Below are 19,336 nucleotides of genomic sequence, written 5' to 3' on the forward strand. Positions count from 1 at the left end.
CTCCTTTTTTTTCTCCCCCCCCCCCCCCCGACAAAATGTTTTCCCCATTACATTTTCAGCCAAATTGTTGCAACGGCTTTCTTATCTGTCGTTGGAAAATGAATTTCATGTGTTTTATAAAATTGTAAACAAATGACAATTAAAATAAATATTGAATAATTGAATTAAATTGTTTCAACAAAACTGAATAGCCTGACTTCAAGCTGTCTCTTATACACATCTAGATGTGTATAAGAGACAGGTACTACTACTACCGGTACTACTACTACTGTCTCTTATACACATCTAGATGTGTATAAGAGACAGGTATTGTACTCACTCGTGTCAATCCGAGATGGCCCGAGTGAAGTTTCATGCAAATGTTTCGTACGGGAAAAAAATCGCCACCCGGCCTCGGGCGGATTTTTGTTTTCGTAGGATAGTAGCAAAATAGAATAGAATAGAACATTCGTAAGCTCATGCATTTGCACATCCTTATAAATAATATAGTACTTATTTTGTGCAAATCAGCTGCTCTGTTACAGCAGAGCAGCTGTACAGTACACTGCGATACCGGGCCTTGTATTTGAATAAATTTCTCCTGAAATTACCCATTTTCAAGCGCTTAATTAAATATTAAAAACAATATTGGCATAGGACCATAGTTCTAATTATACATTTACATCTGACATTGGGTATCTCCGCCCTTATTTTACTTCATACCTGTTTTAGGTTATTGTTTGGTTACCTTGTTTATTTTCATGTCACCTTATCATATCACTTTATTAACATTACTTTATTGTTATATGCTTTGCTTTTCAATTGATTTTACTTACATTATTGTTTAATTTAATCATTGTCTGTATAATAGGCCTATTTATGTTAAAATAATCCTAAGACCGGACTGAGAGCCAGAGTGTTTTTCACACTATAGTTAATGCTAGCCAACTTAGGTTATATATTGTCTTAGTTTTTGTTAAATTTCCTTTCATTGTATGTTATTTCATGACATGCAAAAATAAAACCAGTGACTGATTTGACGATTCTGAACTTTCATACATTAGCCTACATTTCCTACTGTCGGGAACACAATTACGTGATAATAAACATCAGACAGAAAGAGGTGGAAGAGTTTGAGGATTGGTATAATACAGTATGTTCAACCTGGGGCGGATGCAGGATTTGACGGTCGGGCGTACGTGAGGGTCCACCTCACTGCCCCCACCATGTTGGGCCGGGGAATAGAACATTTTGAGAATAGGGACTTCTCAGGCGCGGATCCAGAGTTTTAGTTGGGTTTCCATAGAATCGCTCAGCCTATCGGCGACAGTCGTGTGACACTGGCTCACAGACGAATCGGGGTGTCCTTCCGATTGCGCAGGGCATGCATCTAGCAAATGCACCCTGATTCGTCTGCGTCTGCAACGCAATCGGAAAAGTGAACCAGCTTCAACCTGACAACTGTCGGCGACTATCGCCGATAAGGTGAGCGATATGGAAACCAAGCTTTACCCTGACTATTGCACATAAGGCCCCATAAAAAAGTATTAGCCTAAGTATGTCACCCTATCAAAGAATAAAAACTGATGAGGGAGGGAGGTTTTTTTTTTTGTTTTGTTTTGTTTTGTTTTTTTTTTTTGCTAACCCCGCCCCCATTTTACCGATGTTCGCAAGTAAATCAATGGTTAAGGACAAATTTATAAAAAGTCATTCAAAAATGGAATCAAATTTAGGGCCTATATTAAAATAGATGTTTTCGTTGTACCAGTAAACATATTTGCAAGAAATTCTGATGTTTCAAGTGAAAAAAGATGGAAAAACGAAAAATATATGACATGTTGATTGAAAAAAAAAAAGAATTTTCCCAAAAGTGATGAGGGAAGGGGTGATAACTAATAAATTTTTTATGAGGCCTAATGGGGGTCACTCATCAGTGGGCGGGGTCATGGGAAGAGAACGTAATGTTTGCTTGTTCCGTCGCTGGAAGACTAGGGATTTTTTGGGGGGTGGGGGGGGGGGGGGGGGGGGGGTGCTTCGCGGTGGTCTTGGGGTTCTCCTAGCTTCGGAAAGTTTTGTTTTTTCTAGATGCTGAGAAATGTACTTACTTACATGAGACGTCTATTGATGAATGTAGGCCTACACACTGAATTAATAGTTCTCCCCCATTTTACCATGGACTGTTGATGATGATGATGGTGTGATGATGATGATGATGATGATAAAGAGGAGGGGGAGGAGGCATCATAGCAGGTGATGACAGGCTCCTGTGCAAGGGTAATTTACAGGCCCTTTGATAAGAGTGTCAACCGAGGCCTATGGATATCCCGAGTTCGTCGTCACATTTTCATAGTAATAATCTACAATTTATCAGTACATTCTCGACTGTCATGAAAATATCATATGTCTAAAAAATTACGTTATATCCAAGCTCGGAAGCGGAAAGTTTAACTGAAAAGTTTGATAGGCCTATATGTTTCGTGTTGTTTCTTGAATGGTCTTTAATGATATGACCACAACATAAGGAAGAACACTTTGTCACCTACAAAGTTCAGACCCATACATTTATATTTCTTTAGGCCTAAATCAAGGAAGTCCGCTCTATATCCAACTTTCAGGAAATTATACGTTTTCTGCATGTACGACGTGGAAATTTTGTTAGGCATAGGACCTATGTTGTTTGTTGAATGGTCTTCTTTAAAAATATTAGTCTAATATGACCACAACATAAGGAAATTCATTCTTTAAATGTTTAATAAATAGTACAGAGAATTATGATCGTTTATCAAAATCATTATACACATGTTAAATCCAATTGAAAAAATAAATAAATACAAAAATTACGTTTTCAGTGCACGCACCGACGTGGAAGGATTAGGCCTAACCTGATGATCTTATAACCACAACTTTTAACTTTAACGTTTTAAACTTTTATTTGTACATAAGCCTATCAAAAATGTTATTAATGGCCATTGCTTTCCGATAATCTCTCAGTACATTATTTGCATCTGTTGTGTAACTGTATTTGTATTACTGATTTTTTTCTTTGGGGCCATTTTTACCTTCTTGTCATTTGGGGCCATTTTTACCTGGGCCATTTTTACGGGGACCATTATTACAGGGGTCATTATTACCGGGACCATTTTTACCTGGGCCATTTTTTCCTACATTCGAAACTTTTAGGGGCTTCGCCCCCTGGATCACTTTCGATATATTTTGAGCAATGAACTCCCAACTACGCTACTTTGATCTCATCCGTCATGACGTCATCTGCAGACGGATCCGAGAATTCGCAATAGGGGGAGCAGGGAGGGGCTGTCACAGATGTCAGGGACGTAGCCAGGGTTTTGAAATGGGGGAGCCGTTTATGCGAGATACGTAGCACCCCGGTGTGGTCCATTGGGGAAAATGGGGCTTTTGAACGTTTTTACTCGTAGAGTAGTAGTACTACTACTACCGGTACTACTACTACTACTACTACTACTAGTAGTAGTAGTAGTAGTAGTAGTAGTAGTAGCAGTGGCGTAGAAAAGTATTTTTTCATTGGGGGGGATGATTGGCGTGTTAGTCAGTGGTGGGGGAGGGGGCAGACTGCCCCTCCCCTGACAGTTTTTACCGGGCTGACCAAGCCGTCGTACCGGGCTGGGTAATAAGAGAAAAGAAAGAGGGGAGGGGGAAGAGAAATAAGTGGAAAAGAAAAGGAAAAGAAAAGAAAAAGAGAAGAGAAAAATAAAGACAAGAATAAAAAGGAAGATATCATAATGATCAGACTCACAACACCCTGCAACCCCTTCTCCACTTCAAAAACTGTCATAACTCCTTGATCTATGCTGCCCCATGGCGTAACCGCCGGGGGACAAGGGGAAAATGATTATCTTTGGAAAATCTTTCTCACCCCTTTATATCTCCTGAAAGTGCCTAAAAATTTCAAATTTCGCGCGCTTCGCGCTCATTTCTTGTTAAAATGGTCCAATTTCCTCTAAAAAATGCACATTTTAAGGTGTTTTGATTAATTCCGACGAAATTAGAATTAAAAACACCGGAGGACAAGGGGAAATATCCATCTTTGGAAAATCTTTCCCCACCCCTTGATAAATGCATCCTCTAAAAGTGTAAAATTCTCAAATTCTTCGCGCGCATTAATTTTCGTGTTACGGTAGGCCAATTTCCTCTATAAAATTGCACATTTTATGGAGTTTTCATCAATTCCGAGGAAATTAGAATTAAAAACCTTGATGGAAAAAAATTGATGCAATTTGCTATTTTAGACCTAATCAATGAATTCCTCATCAACCGATAAACCTTAAACATTCTTGGAATGGACATAAGATTACTGATGTCGTACACACCTTTCAGTGTGAAAATGTGGCTTGCTTTGCAAGCACATCTAAGATCAAAGGAAAGAAGAGCTTAGATTGGTACCAGATAAAATAATTTTGTTATCAACATTAATACATTATGCTAATTTTCATCTTTGTAAGCGCATAAGAATTTGAAAATTATTTCTGGGACAGTCTTTTGAAGTGTGCAAAGCTCCATTTTAACCCATACATAGTCAAAATATTGGGGGGATGATACAATGGACCATCCCCCCTGTCAAATATTGGGGGGATATATCCCCCATCTCCGGGATCTACGCCTATGAGTAGTAGTAGTAGTAGTGGTAGTAGTGGTAGTGGTAGTGGTAGTGGCAGTGGCAGTAGCAGTAGTAGTAAACAAAACCTTATGAAAGCTTGCAAAAGGAAAGAAATCAAATTGAACCATTTACAATATCACATCTGTATCTTAAAAGACCTGGCCTGGGATTTATGGATTTAAGATTTTTAACAATCACGCTTAGGCCTATGTGTTATTATAGTAGGCCTATGTATAACATGTGCTGAAGCATTTTACTTAGGCTATTTTAGAATTGATAGTAATTGTTATTGTCGTGATGGAATAATAGGCAATAACTGGATTTGCGTCAGGAGAAACATGTATAGGTGTAATTTTTTTTTTTTTTTTTTTTTTTTTTTTTTTTTTTTTCCCTTCCTTTTTTTTAAATGTTGTGGAAATGTACCGAATACTCAGTACATTTGAAAACAACTGCGAAAAAAATCGCAAATTGTTCTCGGGTGGGACTCTAACCCACGATCTCCAGATCACTAGCCTGGCATCATACCTCTAGACCACCGAGCTTGCGCCTGATGGCCAGGGAGGGCAAACATTACACCTATACATGTTTCTCCTGACGCAAATCCAGTTATTGTTTATTATTCCATCACGACAATAACAATTACTATCAACACTGCAGTACCCTCTGCTTCCTTGGACTCGAATTCAACCCTGGCCATCAGGCGCAAGCTCGGTGGTCTAGAGGTATGATGCCAGGCTAGTGATCTGAAGATCGTGGGTTGGAGTCCCCCCGAGAACAACTTGCGATTTTTTTCGCAGTTGTTTTCAAATGTACTGAGTATTCGGTACATTTCCACGTCAGGTAGGGCAAAAATTACACCTATACATATTTTAGAATTATTCATTTTGAGTGATCTCAGGAAAGAATTTTGTATTGGCCAGCAAAGAACAAGTTTAAAATTTTAACACTGTGTACAAAGGGGGGGGGGGCATCCACGGCTCCTTCCCACCCCGGATACGTCTCTGCCCCAAAAAGAACGGTTCGATTGATTTTGTGGGCCTTGTTTCTACCACCATAAAGAAATGTTATTTTTAACAAAAACCGGTTCTTAATGGTTCCTTCTCTCGTCAGTAGAAAAAAAAAATAATTTGCCGATTTGAAGGCAAGAATCTTACCACTAAGCTATTCAATTTCACTCCACTTATTTTGACTTCAAACTCATCATGATATAAATTGTGGTATCTTTATTATTAAATAAACACAAACTAGCTCATTTCAGGTGAGGAAATGAATTGCTAAGTTGTTAGAAATTACTAAATATAATACTAGAGCAGTCACTCCAGAATGCATACCTCCGTACTTAGTTTTTGCGTAATCTTGCTGTTAACAGACAGACAGACATAGGAGTGTAACCTCACAGAATGTAAAAAATAAACAACTTAAAAATCTTAACAATCTTAATATTTTTTTTTACCACCGTGTCATTTGAATTTTATATTTAAATAGACTAAAACACCGTGTGCATGTTTTTTCTATTCAACTATCATTCCGCAATTTAAAGTATAGATGCCTTTGGATAAGGAGTGGTGGTGGCTGTACAGGTTGCCAGATGCTAATTCCTAACATAAAGAGGTGTTAATTTGTTTTTTCTTCAATATTTGCTCAACTCAGTCACAACCCTGGTAAGGCTTTAGGTAAGTATGGATATATCTCCCACTAACTTTGTATCCACCACTGGCGGAGATAAAGATAGCAGTTCTGCATGTGGCAGCGAGTATTTCCGAGCATCTACAGACACCATAGATTCAACTTTTCTAAGAGGGTCCCCTGTTTATAAACAGTATTAATTATATTATTGTCAAAAATACGTCTGCTTTCTTTTCTAATTTGATGTTGGTTGATATCTTATTATTGATTAAAATTCTGTAAATCTTAGTAGCCGTTTACCTTACCACTTTCTTTAAAATTTCAGTTTAGTTGAGTCTGTTACGGACCACTTCTGAGATCGGGAATTGATATTTAATTGTATTGAAGAAATGTTGTGGTGGGACTTTGCGAGTTAATGTTATTTGTATTTGTGAGTTAGTTTTACAAATTTGAGTATTATATAAATGTTATATTCTTTATTTTTTGCAGGTCGGGAATGGCGCTATCAGAGGTGCATTTGTTCACTGTTGGCCTTTTCCTGTCACCGGCAAACTTTATCTCATTGTTATTTTATACTGTACTGTAGGCCTATGCCTGTATCGAAGTCGAATAAATAAAATGGAACCGGGAAAATTTACTTTACTTAGTGTTTGGTGTCCTTAACTGGACCGTAATGTCCATGCCCTGTTGTAGAGTTATTGTATTAGGATGGGTCCTTTTGGACTGGGGTCCAAAATACCCATTTTGCCGAATACCAAGTACCAACTCAAAAAATGTGAAACCCAGTTTGCCGAATCCCCTGAAACTCTCACCGACAGTGAATTTACGTGGAATTGCACTTTCTTTATAAATATCTTAATTCACATTTTGATTGTAGTCTTGTCTTAGTGATTCTGTCCGTAATGTTAAATACTCTCAAAGGCGCACATTTGTTAGGAAAGGTGTAAGGTGGGGTGAGGCATTCCGATTAGTACTAACCTCCGGGTTTAGTACCCCAGACAGGGAGACTCTTAACTTGCAGGTTTTTGACTAACACAACATTTTATTATTTTTTTAATAAAAAGAAAGGTGGGGGGAGGGGGTGGAGGGAAACTAGACTTTCCGGTGGGGGTGGGCGGACCCCTTGTCGGGGAGCTTGGACACCTCTTCGGCGAATTTCTTGCGCCGCCCCTGAATGCGTGAATTTCAATACTTGGAGTATTTATTAGACTTTCTTATTTGAGATTAATCAGTGGACCTTTCGGTGTCCAAGGGTGTATATCACTTGGCCTTCTATACCGTACCTCATGGGTACAATACGTTTTTCTAAAAAAAAAAAAAAAAATAAAAATATTATCATTCCTTAATGTGTTATCTAAAATTGCCGACGATTATATTTATATATGCCCCAAGCCCAAGAATCGTCCTCATATTTACTCCAATGAGAACGTATGTACGTGGGCGTGGTCAAGAGTTGGTCTGAACCCCACTGAGGGGTCCAGAGGGCGGAGTTTCCGGAAGTTTGTTTTGACAATTTAGGGATTTGAAAGGTTTATTTAACCAATTTTATTTTCAGATTTTAAAAATCTGTTAAAAAATGCATCATTTATTTTCTCCCACCCCCACCCCCCGACAAAATGTTTTCCCCATTACATTTTCAGCCAAATTGTTGCAACGGCTTTCTTATCTGTCGTTGGAAAATGAATTTCATGTGTTTTATAAAATTGTAAACAAATGACAATTAAAATAAATATTGAATAATTGAATTAAATTGTTTCAACAAAACTGAATAGCCTGACTTCAAGAATATCGTAGGCTACAATGATATTAAGTTTATAGACAATAACAATATGCTAATTGTGACCAACAATTTTCTTTTTTGGCGATGTTTATGGGACACCGCCAAGTTAATCATGTCCCACACTCCAAGTATAGTAGGTACAATACTTGGAGGCCTATACTCATTACCTACCGCAAAACTCATTGCGGGCTGTGACAAGCAATAACAATACAGCTGAAAAGGCACAAGTACTGATATTACTATTTAATATTACTTTTACTTGTGCATGTTTAACGTATATGTTATGAAGACAGAACATATATTACCTAATTTATATTTTGATGAATCCCATTTATACCAACAGTTTTATATAAAAAATAATATAGTTGATAATTCCTAATAAATTTGAAAATATAATTCAACAAATATAATATTGAAAACCTGTAGCAAAACCCGTTTTAAACCAAAAGTTGTTATGAGGACATTTATAGATAAAAATGCATTCATTATAGGCCTATCATATTCAACATACAAATATATCTACATCTCCATTGATTTGTGGTAGTCTGTATCTCAAACAATGCAACAATGGGCGTACGTCTAAACGACCAGCCACTTACATAAATGCATGATATAATATTGCTAGACTGAGTGATCTCATATGAATAATTACGCCTAGCTTCTGTTGTAATGCTTTGTTATTCACACCATATTTTGAGTGGCCTTGGTAAAGCCGTTATCTGCTGTAACACCAAGCTAGCAATATTATCAGAATTTAACTGGTAGTTTTTTTTTAAAGAAGCATAATACTGTGTATTGTCTTCTTCACTATTGTCTAGTAAGCGAAGATAGAAGAGGTAACAAAAGACCAAGCCATCCTTGATTATAGGCTTACTGTCTGTTTTTGTTCTCCCGTATGATTCTCGTCTATTTTAAATTTAAAATAGACGAGTTTTGCTCTGACTGAAACTTAAAGGCAATTTGTGTATATATATTAATAATAATATATATATATTAATAATAATAATAATAATAATAATATTTAAACAACTTAATAATAATAATGATAATGATGATATGATAAGATGATAATAATGATGTTTTGCCCTACCTGTCGAGTTATTGTACCGAATGCTTAGCTAGACGTTCCCAATCCTTACCTCATCGGAATATGATAATCATAATGATTTAGTTCTCTTGGCTTTGATTTTAATGTTACTCTGTCACTTATTTCAGAATTATATGAATTGGCATGAGAAGTTTTTATTTTTCATTGTGCTTCATGGGCTATTTCCAAACTCCTTTGTGAGCTATAAACAAATTTTGTCTCATGCATCGAGCATTAAAAATGGTATGTTTTTGAAATTCCTATAGGGGCTATTATTTCTATCATTACTATTAATATGCCTGTTACTATTTATTCATTATATTAGAAAAAAAATTTAAAAAAAGCAAAAATCGCTCTGATCTTCATGAAATAGCGCTGTAAATTATGCAATGTATGTATGCATGTATGTGTGGGTGTATGTTTGTATGTATGTATTCTATTGTTAATGTTTAATGTTATTGTTATTATTTTTATTAACTATTATTTTTTTAAGGTGAGAGGTGAAATCAGTTTAATGAATATATAATCAAATAACCTGATGATTTTTTTTATTGAACTGTGTCTAATGAAGTAGATTTAGGGTCGTCAAGTTACTTTTTCCGGACAAAAAAATTGACTTACAACAAAATTCTGTAGAAACGTTTTTATTCAATTCAGCAAAGTGCTTGTGGTTTATGACCGATTAGTATGACAGTGATTCACACAAATGGAAGTCATTGGTCGTTCCATATTATCTGCGGCCAAGGTTATTTTTCCACAATACCATTTTGTTGAGTTATACCAACTAACATAATGGTGGTCTCCACCAACCTTCAAGGTAAATCGTTATAAAATAGTAAACAATTAATTATTTAGATTAAAAATAATTTACTCAATTTTCCTTTAATTTTATTTCAATTATATTGATCGTTTATCAACATAATTTTCATATGAAGCATTTTACTTAATGGCATCAAGTATTATATACACTACACTAGGCTTATTGTTTTAATCTGTGCGCACTTTTATTAAAATATCCTATCCATGTTCCAACAACTATAGACAGAAAGTGTTTTGTATCATAAACACATAATTTCACAAAATAATTTCCAACATCATTAAGCTTATTTGAAATTTTACGTATACAAACTTACAAAAATTGGAAAATTCCTCCTATATACAATAGGCCTTAATAGCATGCGCGATATCACAATGTTTGGCAATAGGCTTACACTCTAATAACAATGTTTATTAACTGATATAAATGATAAGTGTTAAAAATGCTCATTTTTCTTTCAATTTTGAAAGGAGTGTTTGCTGATTAAAGAGGTCAATAGTAATGTACATTTTCATGTATTCATTACAATAGATGACTAATTAAAATGTGGATTATGTGTACTATTCTTGGCCCTAGACCTGTCAGAATACCGATTTGTTGATGAGTCTGATAAATTTCCTTTTTCAGTTGTATGAAAAACGTGTATCTGGCGGGACTAGAGGCTGCAGCTATCAAATAATAATTAGGCCTATACCGTTAGACCATGCGGACACATGGAAGGCGAAGATCCACTCAACAACTGAGTCTACATAGAGTGGAGACGTGGTCAAGCTAGTAGGAATATATATATATATATATATATATATATATATATATATATATATATATTGTGTGTATAGAAAGCACGGCCTTAAATACAAAATGTATATTTATATACGGTATACTGTATGCTGTGGATTCTATATAGGCCTATTCCATATAGATTTGAGAGTGCTACATAATTTTATATACAATTAATTTACATATTCTTTATCTAAAATAATTTACGACAATGCACGCCCCGTCACCATGTATATACAATCAGCGCCCGACTTTAGAAACTGTAAAGGCCTCGGGCGTTGAGAACGGAAAGTCCTAAACTTGAACAGAGAGCAAACTTTAAAATATTGTATAGTGTTTTGATATTATATGTAATGTGTTAATGGAATATATAAAACTGAACAAAGAAAACCAAATAATACTTCAATAGAAAGATTAAGTCGAATTCATAAGAAAATTGGCTAAGTATAGGCCTATTAATAATATTCCTTATCGTGTTTTCAAAAATACCTCGGCATTAATTTGCATTCTAACTTTTCGTTATATTGTTCCATTCAGATTCTAGATTTAGAAATATGTGCCAAATGCTGTCTACAGCATTGTACGTACAGTTTAGCAAAGAGTGTCCTTAATACAATCTTCTTCAGACTCGAGATGCGAACACTTACTCTGTTTTGTATTCATCGGTGACTCAAAATCAAAATCAAATCCGGTTTCAGCAGATCCTGAACCAATGCCTTCATCAGTGCCATCCAGTGTATCTGCAGATGTCTCGTAATCTCTAGCACTCGTGTTTAGGTTACAGGAATCTTTACCAGGCGATAGGCACGGGTAATCGGCATTGCAGTGTTCTAATGTGTCGCTAAATTGCGTTTCACAACTTTCAGGAAATTTTCCTTGCACAATGATGTCTAAAAGATTACCTCCTTCAATGTCGTCCTCACCACATAATGAGCTAGCTGTGCTGTTATGACCAAAACCTCGCTTATGCATAGCATTATAATGAACCGGGTAATTGGTGTTCTTATGAACATTCGCTAGCCCAGAATAAAATGAATCACTGATCGCTAAGCGAGCAGGTTTCTTACTTTGAACGTATTTATAACAACATACCGCGAGTATTAATAGCAGAACCAGAAGAACAAAAGTGCCAATTGCTGCAGCAATGAATACCCGATACGACATATGCAGCATTTGTAAAAACTCCTGAAATCCAGATAATACTTCTTTCGGCGGAGGACTGTTGGTAACATTCAGTAAAGATTTTGTGTTTCCAATAATTGCAGTGTCATACGGTTCTTGAATACCGTACTCAGTTGACATAAACATTGGTGCCGTGTTGAACGGGAATCCCATATTGTCACCCGAAGACGTAGGGTAAATAGAATTGCTATCAGATATTACACCTTTAGTAGTATTTTCCGAGGTGCTGTTTAATGTTGGTGTATATTCCCCTAAAACAGCAGTTGTACTTTCTCTGGTGACTTTTTCCAAATACACAATTACTCTACTACTTTTTGTGTAATTACGAAAACTACAGACAATGTCCGTGTTATTATCAGACAAAGTTACATTAGAAATACATAAAGTTTGATTTCTGTTTGAAAGACTGAAACGTTTCAGGATGTCTTTATTGGGTGAATCCCAAGAAGGACTATCAGACGAAGACCTGACATTACAAGTGATGCTCACATTACTACTTAGCTTGACATTATTGGTCTCCTTTGATAAAGTGATCGGATTCTCAGAGGTTCGAATTGAACATTCTTTTATGTCCGTTTTGGAATTCGTATTGTGTACTTGACAAATAAATAATTTGTTTATATCATTAAGACTAACATTTAAAGAAATTGATAACGTATTTTCATTTTTGCTCTTCAATATATGGCCATCTCGTACCCATTGTAACGAACCTCCTGTTAGCATGCTATTGTTAGAAATTGAGCATGTAAATGTGACCGAAGAACTGTTTGTTAGAATACTTGGCTCAGAGGGAGGATCTAGTGAACATAGTGGATTAACTTCGTTAGTACTGATCGATTGGACTGTAACGTTTATGGAACCAAAACTTTTGAATTTATCTTCTTTATTGTTAGTATACCCACACTGATATACATCTTCATCCGATTCTTTAATATTGGAAATTCGCAAAGTAAATTGACTATCGTCTTTGCCAACGATTGAATACCGATCTTGCATATCTGTAGGTAATGCTGCAGAAATATCTCGATTGAAAGATATGATAGTCTCCGTTGAGAGAATTCGCCAATGCACTGTTTGAGTTGAAATATCAGTAACCGAGCATTTTAGTCGTAATGGTTTGCCGACGTTAGCTATTTCATGCGATGATAGTGATTTCAACGACTTGATTGCATGAACACTAGATGTTCCCCAGAGTAAGGTAATCAGCAGTATTTCTAAATGCATTTTAACAAATAAATTCACAACAGGAATTATTAGCCACAAATACATCACTGCGTTTCACAGTTACGATTGATAAAAGTCAGAAACAAATCAGGAAACTCAGCAAGAATGAGCGCTGTGATACTTCATTGTAATGCATGCATCAACATTGGTAGTGGTACAATGACTAAAATACAAATCCTGAATCGACATATGCTTCCTGATTGCTTTCAGTACTCAGTAAACGTGTCCTTAAAAAAGGCGTTGTTCGTTGAAAATTCCACCACATTATGTTACTGCGTTACTAAATTTCATTCTGAAATCATTCTCGCTTAAGTTATCTTTCAGCGACCGTAATATTCTTTCCAAATTTTCGTAATAACATATCCGTATGGCGATTATCGCCAGCGCGGTGTGAGATCGTCGCACAGTGCTCGATCGCCTGTTTGGATGCCGCGTATAGTATAACTAGATTGCCTGATGCGCATAAAAGCTAACCAGTCATGAACACAACAACGCCGTGGTCTTGACCTTTATGCTCCGATTCCCGTATGGCGAAGGATGAACGTTATTATCATTATTTTTTACAGATCAGACAATTGATCACAATGAGCTGGCTTCTACACAATATGAAGTCGTATCGTGTCGACATGCTTCCAGAACAATGTCGCGGGAACAATCGACTACTAACAGCTCAATTCCGTAAAAAATAACCCATTCAAGTAGGCCTGCATGCTCTAATGCTTATTACTTTCGCAGATAAACCAACGGCAGCTAATCATCTAGCTCATTTCTTTTAAAACCATTTCCTAAAACATATTCGTGGTGCTGAGATTTCCCGGCATTAACAGCGGTAGTCACTCTCTGTGATTTAAAAACAAACTTGTGAAATATAACCATACGATATTCAATAGGCCTAATCAAACGTGCAGACAAATTATTAATCGACATTTAAGACGTTGATCCCGTATACATTTATGGCCCTTTAAAGCAGTAGATTCTGCGGAAAAGTGTAGGGGATTGTCTCCCGGTGTACTGCCAAATCACCACCAGAAGAACCCCACTGGAAATAAGTCTTTTTTTAGAAATTAGTGGGCTATCCTTGGTGTTTACACCGAATAAATCCAGATTGCGAGAGCCTGCGGGCTGCGAGTTTGCGTAACGTAGGATAGTTTGGTAAAATCTCATGAATTACATTCATAACCGTCTTTATCGAACGTGTTTTGCGCATGCGCAAAAGCAGAGTACCAATATGAATGATTGCGGCATAGTTGTTAATTATAGGCCTAGTAAATGGTAATGTCTGTATATTTATTAAGCGCATACTATTACAATAGTCTCTATGCGCTTGAAATGCAAAGTCTTGGAAGAAGAAAAAAAACAAAAAAAAAACTGAGAAATATTACTAACAAAAGCAAAGAAAAAAAAAAGAAAAAAAAAAAAAGAAGACAGGATCGGAACCAGTGTCACTGCTCTGTTCTCCAGAACTTTCAGGCCCAAATAAATAAGTAAATAGTATTGTACTGTAAGTGCTTCGTGATTACAAGGCTTAGGCCAAGTTAATTAATGGCGAAATTATATATATTTATTTAAATATTATTATTATTATTATTATAATTATTTATTGTTATTAATATTATTATTGTTATTATCATTACCAACCTGAGAGATTTGAAATGCGTGACAACACCAGTTAAGGGGGAAGGGCGCCGGTTGCAGGGGTGGAACCCCGGTGGGGGCCCGGGTTCCATTCACATAATCAACGGCGGATTAAAACAATAATGAACGTCAAGACCGCACGCGACTACGGTACTAGATTCTATAGCTAGACTAAGCGCGTGGTTGGCTGGGTTGTTTTGGTCGGGAAATAGCACCTTTCTGGGCGAATTGATTCTCGCACGAGATACGGAAGCATTCTAATGTCTCAAGCTACTGCATGACCGTTACTATTTTTAATAAAACCATTTTTTTCTAATTTTAAATCCATTTCCCCCTGAATTCATGATAATTCGTTATCACGCATAGACTTGTGCTAAATAAACCGTCCCGCACGATGCGGGACAGTTGGTAATTATGTATTATTATTATTATTATTATTATTATTATTATTATTATGTATTATTATTATTATTATTATTATTATTATTGTTGTTATTATCATTATTATCATTATCATTATATCATTATATCATTATCATTATATCATTATCATTATATCATTATTATTATTATTATCATTCATTATTTATTATTAATATTTAATATTAATTACATTATAAGGCTTAAGCCAAGTTTATAAATGCCGGAATGATATATTTAATTTATTATTATTTCGTAATATTTTTCTTATGCACTGTCCCATTTTAATTTCAAATTGTCCCATGTTTTGAATTTATTTCAATTTTATTCTAAAATTTCAGTCAATGTCATGTGAAGCGTGACTGTTGTGTCAGGCCTAGGACCCTGCTTAGCTAGGGGCCTCAGCTAGGGAGGACCTAACTTAGCCCGTAATTTGGCCTAGGTTGGCCTCTTTTGCTGTAGCCTTAATTGATAGTACTTACTGGTGGGGGTACTACCTGTTGTTGTTGTAGGTAGTATTACATTTGATTTGGTACCTGTCTCTTATACACATCTAGATGTGTATAAGAGACAGTTGACTTAAAAAGTCATTAAAAGAGACACCTCTGAAGTCTGGAAAGCTCATTTCCCGCCATCTAAGAATTAAAATTTTTCCCGGACCCCCTTTTTGGGCGTTTTTTTATTAAAAACAAGTATGACTTTTTTTTTTTAGTACATGACAATCGACTGCTTCATCAAACTGAAGCCCATAACTTGACAGTACATGCTTCTAGGCGGTGCAACGATAGTTGTACCATCATTTATGTAGATTTAAAAACAGGTAATAATTTAGCTTGTTTAATATTCTCTGGCAATAAATTCCATGCCCTTATAGTGCATGGAAAAAAGAAAATTTTAATCTCCGTAATACTACTATTTCTTTCAAAATTTTTAGTGGCGTATCGAGCTGCTTTATTTTGAGTCGATTGTATTTTGTTGATTTGGTTTTGTTGATATGGATCCCATATCCTGTCTGCGCATATTCCAACGTGGGTCTAACGAATGTAGTGTAAGGTTTATTTTTAATTTCAATAGGGCAATTACGAAAGTTTCTTCTTAGCATGTTTAATAAGCGTATTGTTTGCTTTTTTTGGTCATTCTGTCAATATGAGCTCCCCATGTTAAGTTGTTGGTAAGCTCAAATCCAAGATAATTAAGTTGTTTTGTTGATTGCAGAATAACATTACTCATTGTATATTTATAATGCTGATTGTTTTTTCATTGCTTATTTTAATCACTTGGCATTTGTTGGGGTTAAATTTCATTTGCCATTTATTGGACCATTCTACTACTTTATCTAGATCATCTTGTAGTTGTTTGGCATCCTGGTCATCATTAATAAATTTAAACAATATGCAATCGTCAGCAAATAGTTTTATTTCAGACATTCTATTTTCTGTGATGTCGTTAATATAGAGTAAGAACATGAGGGGTCCTAAAACTGTACCTTGTGGTACTCCTGATTTTACATTTGTTTTAATATTGGATGTGTAGCCATCTACAACTGCTGCTCTGAACATCGCGATGGGACATAGTTTTCAGCCCTTGTATGGACATTGTATTTGAATCAGTGCAAAAATAAAATAGTGATTGATATTAAATAACCAATGGCCTAAAAACAAATCGTATTGTCCAAGCCCAATCCTTTGGGAAAATCAAGTTTAATAAATAAATACTTTTTAAATATTTCTTTTCCGATTTTCTACAGTGTTACGAATTTGTGATAACTGATGAGTTGTGATGTGAATAACATTTTTAAATTGCGAGAGTGTGCAACAACTTATTGATATCTTTGGGCTTATAAAAAGACATAGGCCCACCAATAGGGCCTATAGTTGAAAATGTTTACTCTGTAACAGTTTTCTGTGATCAATTCAAGTGATACGCACCAACGTTTTGGCATAATATATTATGAATGATGTACCGTACATATTTTTATTCTAAGAGTGGAAATTAAGGGGGTGCTTATGGAAGTATATGAAAATTCAGGGTTCTTATGGGAACTTAGAAAATTCAGGGCACTTTTTGAATGAAAAACATTATGTAGGCCTGGACATCTGTGGAAACCGTAGATTACGAATGGTTCTGCAGTAAACATATCTTTCAGAAAGCATGGCTCATGAAAAGAATGCTGTGAGTCTAGCTGATGAAATTAGTGGTGGTGGTGATGGTGGAACTCGTTGGCCATCTGTCGATGGATTACCAGGATCATGCAGGGCTTCTGGCAAATCAGATGAAAACGTGCTAGGTGCAAATCGTCGGGAAAAGAAAAAGAGAAGTAAGACCAGACAAATGTAAGAAGAGGAAAATTGAAAAGATACTGTCCAGGGAGCTCATATGGATCCAGGAGAAATATCCTAATTTTGAAATTGACATAAGAAAATGCGAGTCCACTCCGCAGATCAAATCATGCCAACCACAGTACCAGGATTTTGATTGGATTATTGGCTTGCTAAGGAAAATAAAATCACATGATATTGTTTCAGGGGTCCCAAGTTTCCCGGAACATCGTGGGAGTCTTCGGAACTCCAAGCAAGCAAGAATCTCCCGGAAAATAACCCATATCCCGCAAAATTCCTAATATCATGTTTTCACCGCTTTATTATCAATTGTCTCACAGAAGTCATTGTCAATATATATCACAATGTGCAACAAAATAAAATAAAATGTTACAAAAGCTCATTAACCAGATCAAGAGGGAAGCCCCCACCCCCAAATGTTTGTAAATTAAAACAAATGGAGAGAAAAGGAAGATCATATTCAAATTTAAGCCTCTGAAGGCCATTTCCGGTCATCTAGAAGTGTCATAATCATAAATTTTCTTTCCTCAGCCCCAACCATAGTGGGGTTGAGATGGAACAGACCCTACATCTGTTGGCGTCTGAAAGGATGGTTCTTTGGCAAAGAATCAATACCGTTTTGGGAACGCCAAAAAACTGTTCCTCGTATAAAAAAATCATGGCCATACGCAAATACAACAGTGTTTAAATTGCTCAATCAGCATCTGCGTCCATCGGATATATCGAGCAACTGCAAAAGTACTGGAGATGGAGATTGGTATGGAGTTCCTCAAAGTTGGAGCTGACACAGCAACAGCTCTCCCGCCATATGGATGTTATAGTCTTTGGAACAACGAGCTGACATTGGGAACCTGACCTAAGAGCTCTGGTGGGCTAGTAAATCTGCTCGAGCTCAGATAGGTAACCAGACGCCAGATTGTGCTGTGTCTTGTATGCCAGGACTAACACCTTGTATTGTATCCTTTGCTGCACTGGAACCAATGAAGGTCTGCAAGCACTGGGGAGATTTAATTTGGGTCTAATTTGACCAAAGGTCAATGGCTAGGCCTATGACTAGTACTAGTACTGTAGAACTGTAAAAAAGGACGAAATTGAGAATTAATTTTTATCAGACTTTGTAAAGTACTCAATAATTTATGACTCTTACATGACTTTATATTTGGACATATTCTTGATAAAGTTCTTCAATAATGATCTAAAATGTTGGATGTGTTATAACACAGTTCAGTGACAGGCCTACAATCGACACTATAATTTATTATTATGAAGAATCAGCAATGTTAACATTTGTTTTATTTTAATATCAAATATGAGCTATTATTCAGAATGAGAAATCAGTGTTTGTTTGTATCTTGGTAGCCGTGCAAGAATATTGTTGTTAAAGCTTTTGTTATACAGGACATTTGTGTCAAATTAAATTACATTCTAGGTATTTTTTACATCATGTATGTAAAATATCCGTCCAGTATCAAATATGCAACCGTTGAGGAGTCGAAATGCAGTTGCGACAAAGTTTTTATATTGGTAATCCGATACAGTTATCGACAGATGATAAGAAATCCATTTCTATCTCAATTTTCAGTAGACACACCCTCTGATCTGTTGCTATGCTCAACTTGAGACCACTGGAAAGGTCACATTCTATACTGCAACCTCAACTGCATATCTTACATACTGTACTAATATCTTTTGAAATGTTGCTAATAATAATGGTTAAGACTAGAAATTTCAAATTGCAAGTGAAGTGCTGCGAAGTACAACTGCATATAAATGTTGTTCGAACAAAATTATTTATGCGAGTCAAGTGAAAATAATGAATAATAAAAAGATAACA

This window comes from Anneissia japonica, unplaced genomic scaffold, assembly GCF_011630105.1.
Source record: "Anneissia japonica isolate Jap-2015-1 unplaced genomic scaffold, ASM1163010v1 scaffold921_len549748_cov171, whole genome shotgun sequence".
NCBI classification, from domain to species: domain Eukaryota; kingdom Metazoa; phylum Echinodermata; class Crinoidea; order Comatulida; family Comatulidae; genus Anneissia; species Anneissia japonica.